We start from the raw sequence: 9,249 nt of genomic DNA, 5'->3' as shown, positions 1-9,249 counted from the left end.
GTGTGACTACAGCAAGTTGGTTACAGCCTCTCTGAGCCTCAGTTTCCTCATTAGTAAAACTTGGCAGTCGGTGGTGTACTAGGGCCAACTGATGATACCTGGTTGCCAACATTTCAGAAATATAATTAGCAGAAAAATTAAACACTGCTATTATTAAAAATCTTACTACATGAACTTACAATAAGATTATATTAAAAACAAAGGTTACGGCCGGGCGCGGTGGCTCAGCCTGTAATCCCAGCACTTTTTGGGAGCCGAGGAGGGTGGATCACGAGGTCAGGAGATCGAGACCATCCTGGCTAACACGGTGAAACCCTATCTCTACTAAAAATATAAAAAATTATTCGGGCGTGGTGGCGGGCGCCTGTAGTCCCAGCTACTCCGGAGGCTGAGGCAGGAGAATGGCGTGAACCCGGGAGGCGGAGCTTGCAGTGAGCCGAGATCGCACCACTGCACTCCAGCCTGGGTGACAGACCGAGATTCCGCCTCAATAAATAAACAAATAAAACAAAACCAAAAAACAAAGGTTACAAATCTCAAAACTCTTCATTTTCTAATTATTTTATTATGTTTTATCATTATCTGTGCTCTTAAGGTTATTTATGTCGTATCTGTATACGGAAATATTATTTAGTGGTGTGTTACTGCACATTTTCCCAACTCTGCCTTCAGTATGGCATGTTGATTGCTTGAAATCAGCCACTATTGCAGTATTTACACCAGGGAAATTATCAAATGCTACAAAGCAGGTTTACACTTATTGTTGATTGTCTCTGCACTTAAGAAACTGATAGTGAAAATGTTAATGAAGATTAAATTTAAGGCCGGGCTCAGTGGCTCCCATCTGTAATCCCAGCGCTTTGGGAGGCTGAGGCAGGCAGATCACGAGGTCAGGAGTTTGAAACCAGCCTGACCAACATGGTGAAATCTCTACTAAAAATACAAAAATCGGCCAGGTGTGGTGGCCCACACCTACAATCCCAGCTACTCAGGAGGCTGAGGCATGAGAATCGCTTGAACCCGGGAGGAAGAGATTGCCACCATGCCCTGCCAGGAGTAGTCTCTTTAAGTGGGAACCAGTGAGATGAAGAAGTGCTTATTCTTTTTTGATAATCTGGCTTATTTGGGCTTTTTTCATGACAAGGAAGCAAGGCCTAATAAAGGGGCCTCAAGCTCTGGGGGTCAGGGTGGGGCAATGCCGTCAGTAGACAAAACTAGGACAGAATGGCATCAGAATTGAGGCAGGGCTAGGGACCAGCTGCTCTCCCCAGCTGTCTTTCTCTCAGGTCTCCTACTTTTTTCTGGACAGTTTTCCTTTGTCTACCAACTTTCTTCAGATCCTTCATAACTTGGGCTTGTACGTGGCTTTCTGGTTGGTCTCTGTTTGCAACATACTTTGCTTGCTGTCCCCTGTTCTTTTCTTGTGGTGGAGACGGGCAGGACTGAACCATACCAGAATTCCCATGGTCTCTGGATTCCGACTGGGTGTGACTAATGAGTGGGCCACTAGAGCAAGGGGAAAGTAGCGATGAGGATACTGCCTGCACTCTGCTTCTCTCCTGCACTCTGCTTCTCTCCACCACTTTGCCTCTCTGGCAGTCTCTGTATCCCTCCGAGGCTACAGCTCCTGCTGAGGAGCGCTCTTGCACATTACTCGGTCTCGCTGAGCTCCAGTAACACTATTTCTGCCCCCTGCTCCTTCATGCCCAGGTAGTAATGGCTTCCTGCTGCTGCTACTTTCTGGATGGCTTTACCATCCTTTGCATGTTCTCTTAACCCTGTTTACATTCCTGCAAACAGTCTTGGTTAAAGTCTCTTTCTTTGAACCATCTGTATCTTCTGTTTCCTGCTGGGACTTTAAGACATAGTGGCCCTCAATGGGATTCATGTTCTTCAGTTCCTGAGGACCTTTCCATCTTAATTCTCACTGCTCGCTGGTGCCATTTCTCCAAGATTTCCATTTCAGACTCCAGATACTGAGACTTTGTTTTGCCTCATTTGTTCTTCTTATTACTGGGTTGGTTGGAGCTCATGGGAAAGCCATGGATGGTCTATACCTGGGTAAGGTGCCCATTCTTGATCCAGTCGGTGGTTGGAGGAGGAATCCTTTCACACAGAACAGGGGCTGTGGCTGTGTGGTTTCCCTTAAAGGGGGATGCAGGCTGGTAGGGACCAACTGATTTCAATCTACTACTTTGATTCTACCTTCCCAACATTCGTGTAATTTAACCCTGACTTGGACTTCTGCCTTTGGTAAAGAAAATGATATATGGTGAATTTTTATTTAACTTTAATAAAAGTTAAGAATTATTTTCTAGAACCAAAGGGCTATATCCTTTCTCCTCTATTTCCAACTCTATGCTCCATTTCCCCTTTTCTAGCTTATTTTTCTTTTATTTCTTGTCTCCATAAAACAGTGTCATGTTTTCCTGAGAAGTAATTTATGCTGTGAGTTGGGGGCTGAGGAAAGGAACCATTCTGATTTTCTTTTGCCAATCACCTTTTTTTTCAATCCTTTTTCAATCACCTGTGAAGCTTGGTGTCCACAGAGTACCAATTCTCACCAAAACAGAACTTTACCATTGTTATTATAGCATAGGAATCACAATGAAGAATTCTGATATGAGAAATTTATGACAATCTGTATTACACATTATATCATATATCACTATTTTATTTAATTAAAATTTATTTTTTTAAGAAAACCTCATCTTTTGCTGCCAGGAAACTGAGAAGAATATTAGGAAAATAAAAATGAACATAGAGTTCATTTTTAAGCCTCTGTATTTCTTGCATTCCTCAGTTCATAGATAATACATGAACAAAAAAGAGACTGTGCTCAGAATTTCAGAAATACTGTTCTGATTTTGTTTAGAATAGCCAGGAGATGACCTCCTTTGAAAGAAGATTCTAAAGAATTGTTGGATACATAACACTTTTATGTTTATCTCATCGTGTAAGCGTGAAGCAGTTTTAGGGGCTTACATATTCATAGATAGTCATGCCTCATATGTTCACTTCAGTCAGAGGCTGAGTGCCTATGTTTTTTATCTTTTACATCCCAAATCATTCTTGAATCTGGCCTAACACAGATGTCACAAGATGTATTGCTCATATGTTAATACAACATAGGATAGCAGAGAAATATCCCCAAGCATGACCTTCTGTGGTTCCTTTACAAGAGCAGTTCTTTTATCAACACATGTGTGTTAGTCTGTTTTGTGATGCTATAATAGAATACCCGAGGCTGGCTAATTTATAAAGAAAAGAGATTTATTTGGCTCACAAGAAGCATGGCACCAGCATCTGCTTGACTTCAGGTGAGGGCTAGACGTGGTGGAGGTCAAAACATAGTGGAGAAGGTCACAGGGAAAGTGGTCACTTGTGAAGAGAGGACAAAACAGGAGGAGGAGCCTCACGTTATTACAGCTCGCTTTCATGGGAACTAATCCATTCCTAAGAGAACTACTCCAGTCCTGACAGAGCAAAAACGAACTGCCTTGAGAATGGCACCAAGCCATTCATGAAGGATCTGCTCCCATGACCCAAACACCTCCCACTAATCCCCATCACCCTACATTGCCACACTGGGGCTGAAGTTTCCACGAATTTTGGTGGGGACAAACCGCGTCTAAGCCATAGCAACATGACATATATTCACAATAGTTGTGATGTTATCAGATACTCACACACCAAGCTGATTCCTCATTTGAACATGAGTAGGGAAATTTATTTTAAAAACTATTTTTTAGTAATCTAGATAAGTCTGGTCCCAGACAAATAGTGTGACTAGAAGGGCAATGAGAAGCAGTCCTTGATTCATATATAAACATAGAGCTGGCAACCGGATCCATTTGCCATGGCAGCCAAAGTCTGGGTCTGGATGTGAAATAGGTGATGTTCTCATCCATCTTGCTATATGTAGGGATGGTGGGGGGTAGCATTTTTTTTTTTTTTTTTTTTTTTTGAGAGGGAGTTTCGCTCTTGTTGCCCGGGCTCGAGTGCAATGGCTCAATCTCGGCTCATCACAACCTCTGCCTCTTGGGTTCAAGCAATACTCCTGCCTCAGCCTCTCAAGTAGCTGGGATTACAGGCACCCGCCACCACGCCCAGCTAATTTTTGTATTTTTAGTAGAGATGGGTTTCACCGTTTTGGCCAGGCTGGTCTCGAATTCCTGACCTGGTGATCTGCCCGCCTCGGTCTCCCAAAGTGCTAGGATTACAGGCGTGAGCCACCGTGCTCGGCCAGGGGTGACATTTTTTTTAAAACTTGTTAAAATTTTGGTTTAACTAAGTTGCTTATTTATTAAGATGCTATTGTTTTGATTAAGATGAACTGTAATGAGGCATTAAACCCCATCAGTTTATAGCAACATTAATTTTTCCAAAGATGGGAGATTTACAGAAATGTGAGTAGGTTACTTTACCAAAGGTCCATTCTAGTTAGGCAAAAAAGACTTCTAGTGACAAGAGTAAAGATGATGACTTTGGTAGCCCAATATGTGAAGTAGTATTTGTTCTGAGCCAGTCCAATCTGGGAAGACCAGTGCCCCAACTATATTTTAGACCACCCTTGCCATTATACCTTCATCAAGGGACTCTGAGAAGATCTCAAAGGACAGAGATATAGGACAGGGAGCCAGGGAAAGAAGCCTAATCATATGATACATAAAACATGCAATTCACCTACAGATGTACTTCCGGCTTGTAGTACTGCTATATTTGTGTTTAAAAGCACAAACATTCTGGTAAATTCTATTTTGTACAATTTCCATCAAAAAAGGAAAGAAATACATGGTACATTGTATATTTACATATTTCCAGTGTATGTGCTATATTCCTAACAGAAGAAGACTTTTTTTTGAGTAAGCATTGATGAGAAACAAACTTTGTACTTACTTACAATTTTACACATTCAATGACTAGAATGATTTTCTTTTTTTCTTTTCCTTTTTTTTTTTTTTTTGAGACAGGGTCTAGCTCTGTTGCCCAGGCTGGAGTGCAGTGGTGGAATCTCAGCTCAATGCAGCCTTGACCTCTAGGACTCAAGTGATCTGGTAGCTCAGCCTCCCAAGTAACTGGGACCACGGGCACACACCATCATGCCCAGCTAATTTTTTTTTTTTTTTTTGGTGAGGTGGAGTCTTGCTCTGTTGTCCAGGCTGGAGTGCAATAGCACAATCTCAGCTCACTGCAACCTCTGTCTTCTGGGTTCAAATGATTGTCCTGCCTCAGCCTCCCTAGTAGCTGGGATTACAGGTGGGGGCCACCACACCCAGCTAGATTTTGTATTTTTAGTAGAGACGGGGTTTCACCATATTTGCCCGGCTGATCTCAAACTCCTGACCTCAAGTGATCCTCCCACCTTGGCTTCCCAAAGTGCTGGGATTACAGGTGTGAGTCACTGCACCCAGTCAAATTTTTGTATCTTTTTAAAGGACGGGGTTTCACCATGTTGCCCAGGCTGGTCTCAAACTCCTGAGCTCAAGGGATCCACCTGCCTCAGCCTCCCAAAGTACTGGGATTACAGATGTGAGCCCCTGCACCCCGCCAAATAATTTTCCGTAGATCGGTTTCTGGCTCTATACATTTCAAACTCTTTTTCTCCTCCACTAGCTCATGCTGAGAGCTGTAGGACACATTTATATTGTGATTTGACCTCTGGCCCTACATTTTCTTGTCATGATGTCCAATGAGTCAGCACTGTAGGAAGTGGGAATATTCCTGAAAGCCACTGGGAGAGCCATTGAGCAATCCCTGAACCATTAACAGAAGAGACTGTGAATGACATGAATACATCCCACTAAGCCCAAGATAACTGTCTTACAACCTCACTCGCTCAGCCAGACCCCTGAAGGCCCAGTGCCTCTTCAACACCACCCAATGTGAGATGAAATGTGACAGAAGGAGAGTTCCAGTGGAAAGACACTGTGAGTGGGCGCAACTGATTAAGGTTAATTACTTTCTTTTACAAATTTTACACAAATGCAGGACCATGTGAACACATTGCTGGCCTCTCCCAGCCTTGGAGGGGAAAGTGGAGGATCAGGAACTTAAGTTTCATCTTTGCATAAACCTACCTCTTATTATAAGTACTCTGTCCAGATAAGGGGTGAACTGAAGGTTTGTGTTTCCATGGCCCCTCAGAAAGGACATATTTCATTTAAATTTAAAGGCCTACTTAGGGCGATTATGGTTTGGAATTGTCTTAGGTAAAGGATTTCCTTTTTTCTTTATATTTAAAAACGATTGTGCAGGGTCCTTATCATCGGGACTCATTTTCACCCTTCCTTCCTTCCTTCCTTCCTTCCTTCCTTCCTTCCTTCCTTCCTTCCTTCCTTCCTTCCTCCCTCTCTCTCTTTCTCTCTTTCTCTCTCTCTTTCTCTCTTTCTCTCTCTCTCTTTCTCTCTTTCTCTCTTTCTTTCTTTCTTTCTCTCTTCTTTTCCATGTTTGTTTATTGGAGATGGAGTCTTGCTCTTGTTGCTCAGGCTGGAGTGCAGTGGTGCCATCTTGGCTCACTGCAACCTCTGCTCCCCGGGTTCCAGCACTTCTGCTTCAGCCTCCTGAGTAGCTGGGATTACAGGTACACACCACCACACCCGGCTAATCTTTTGTATATTAGTAGAGATGGGGTTTCACCAGGTTGCCCAGGCTGGTCTCGAACTCGAGCTCAGGCAATCTGCCCGCCTTGGTCTCCCAAAGTTCTGGGATTACAGGCATGAGCCACTGTGCTCGGCCTCAACGTTTATTTTTAATAAGCCCCAAGGAAATCTTATTCCTAAATTAGCAAGAAACTGTGAGAACTGGCCTACCTTAGAGATTTGCTGTTATTATTGATGGGGTCCAAGACACGCTACCCCAAATATGGAAACTTGGAGGCCACTGTCTGACCTTCTCCTATCTTTATGTGTGAGAGCTGGCTGTAAAAGAATTCTTTGACATACCTCTCCTGAAAGTAGGTCATAAGAACCTCATGTGACAGGTGTCCTGCCCTAAACCCAGAGGAAAGGCATAAAGACATAGTGATGCTAAGAAGAGTCTGATCAAACAGGCCTTGCTAAGTTCCCCCAGTTTATTACTGCTAGATCATATCCCCTTTGTCCAATTATACTTTTACATGACTATCCACTCTTTATCAAACCTAGGCATGAAAACACAGTTTTCTCTATTTCTTTGGGTATTTATTTCTGAAGGCTCTCGTTTCAAGTAAAACTTGTGTTAAATAAATTTGTTAAGCTTTTCTCTCAATAATCTGTCTTTTGTTACAGGAGTATTAGCCATGACCCTTGTGATGGGTGAGGCAAAGAAGTTACTTTTCCCCTCTACAGTATTAAATGAGATAATATGCCAGCACTTAAAAAGGGCTCAATTAAGGGTAATGGCAGGGTAAGCAGTTTATTGAATGAGCTGGATTGGTAGGATTTAGGAAATAACTGTTTTCTTCTACCACTTTCTTCAGACCTGATGTATCTGCTTTTCCTTTCCCAACTCTGGAGAATATTTTGGGACGATCCCTTAGTGTCTCTATTCACTTTCATGAATTAATAAGCAATCTCATTTTCAGGCTACAAAAAGCCTTGGAAAATAATAATATCAAACTTTATTTTTTTCATGTACTTTGGAGCTTCTCTCTTTTATAATTCGAGTCTGAAAATTAACTAGGGGGTGGCGGGCAGACAACATGCCCAGTTTCTTCATTCTCCTGTTCTCCACTTTCTCCCCACTTACTGTTGTGATTTGTTTTTTCTTTTTGGACGGAGTTTTGCTCTTGTTGCCCAGGCCAGAGTGCAATGGCACGATCTCACCTCACTGCAACCTCTGCCTCCCGGGTTCAAGCGATTCTCCTGCCTCAGCCTCCTGAGTAGCTGGGATTACAGGTGCGTGCTATCACCACGCCTGACCATGTTGCTATTTTTGACTCCTTCAATTAAGGCACAGGGATGGGGAGAGCTACAGTTGAAGAGTGATGGTGGGTGCTACTGGAATCTGTAGTTGGGGCTTTTCATGTGACAGATGTCCTAATGATGGCTTCCTTTCTGGGGGCTTCTATGACTTCTGTTTCCCTGATTTAGATGATACCCATTACTTAGAATCTTTCTGCTGGTGGATCGCCATACTGCCACATGTGGTCCTCCTGGACAAAGTCCTTTTGGGATAACTTAAGCCCAACCATCTTGGCCTACCAGAGATAAAAGAGAAGCTGACTCCTATAGCTCCTGGTGTCCCTAGCCTTTTACATTTTTATCAAGACAGTGTTAGCTAGTCCCTTGCTTTTAGATGTATTTTAGAAAGGTTCAGGCAACATTCCTTGTCACCCTCCAAACTATACAGTATATGTGTGCAATTATCATGTTTTTTCTAAGTCCTACTCATTTATCTTGAAAGGAAGAAGGGTGTTAAATTTATGAGAGTCCATTGATTTAGACTGAGCCCCTGCACCAGGTTCCAGCAGACCAAAAAAGAATGCAGTCACTCATGCTCGAGTTCCACATCCCCAAACTGAAAATAGGTTGTTTAATCTGACCTTCTGAGAAATCAGAAGATGATAGCCAAATCTCTGATCAGCCCAGTTTTAGCCCACATAATAAGGAAGTTCCCTCTGCTCTAACCCTTACAAGGAAAGTAATCTGACACTAACCAATCTGCTTTTTTGTATTATACTATTTCCTTGTTCCTGCTCAAGCTGCCTTTTAAAAAAGGACTGTTTTTCCATGTCCAGCAGAACACCTGTCCAAATCTTTAGATGGGGTGCTGCTTGATTCATGAATTGCTAATAAAATCCAATTAAATTTTAGATTGAATTTGTTGAGATTTTGTTTTTTGACAAAGGAAACACACAGTTCGCTTGCCACTCTCTTAGAAGAAATCCTCTCTTTGCATTTTATTTGGTTTTGCCACTGTCAGCTTTTCCTAGAAGAAGATGTGGGCTGAAGAGGGGGAATGAGTTTCAGAGTACAGAACCAGTTTGGGACCACACTGGTGCCCTGGGAGCTGGTACCTAAGTGTGGGCACCTAAAACCTGGTGTTCTCTTCTTTGGCGACCTACTCAGAACTATGAGACAACAGGAAGAAAAGTAGTTATTGTTATAATTTGTGTAGTCATGGTTTGGGCCACTTAGATCTTCAACTTTTTTCCTAATGTATTGTTGTTTTCTCATTCAGCCTTGCAATTTTTCATGCAGAAGAGCTCTAATGCTAAGGTACCTCGATTGCAAAGTTACCCCACCATCAATCGAGGTGGCACATCAA

At 42.6% G+C, this 9,249-nt stretch overlaps 1 protein-coding gene across 1 annotated transcript in view; it reads right to left on the bottom strand.

The window, feature by feature from the left end:
- The window catches only part of EXOSC8 (exosome component 8), a 668,826-nt gene that overhangs the window by 179,930 nt on the left and 479,647 nt on the right, over nucleotides 1-9,249 (bottom strand). The window lies entirely within an intron of this gene.

This window comes from Macaca thibetana, chromosome 17 (genome assembly GCF_024542745.1).
Source record: "Macaca thibetana thibetana isolate TM-01 chromosome 17, ASM2454274v1, whole genome shotgun sequence".
NCBI lineage: Eukaryota > Metazoa > Chordata > Mammalia > Primates > Cercopithecidae > Macaca > Macaca thibetana.
The sequence above is the reverse complement of the archived record's forward strand: the minus strand, read 5'-3'. Positions and strand labels throughout refer to the sequence as shown.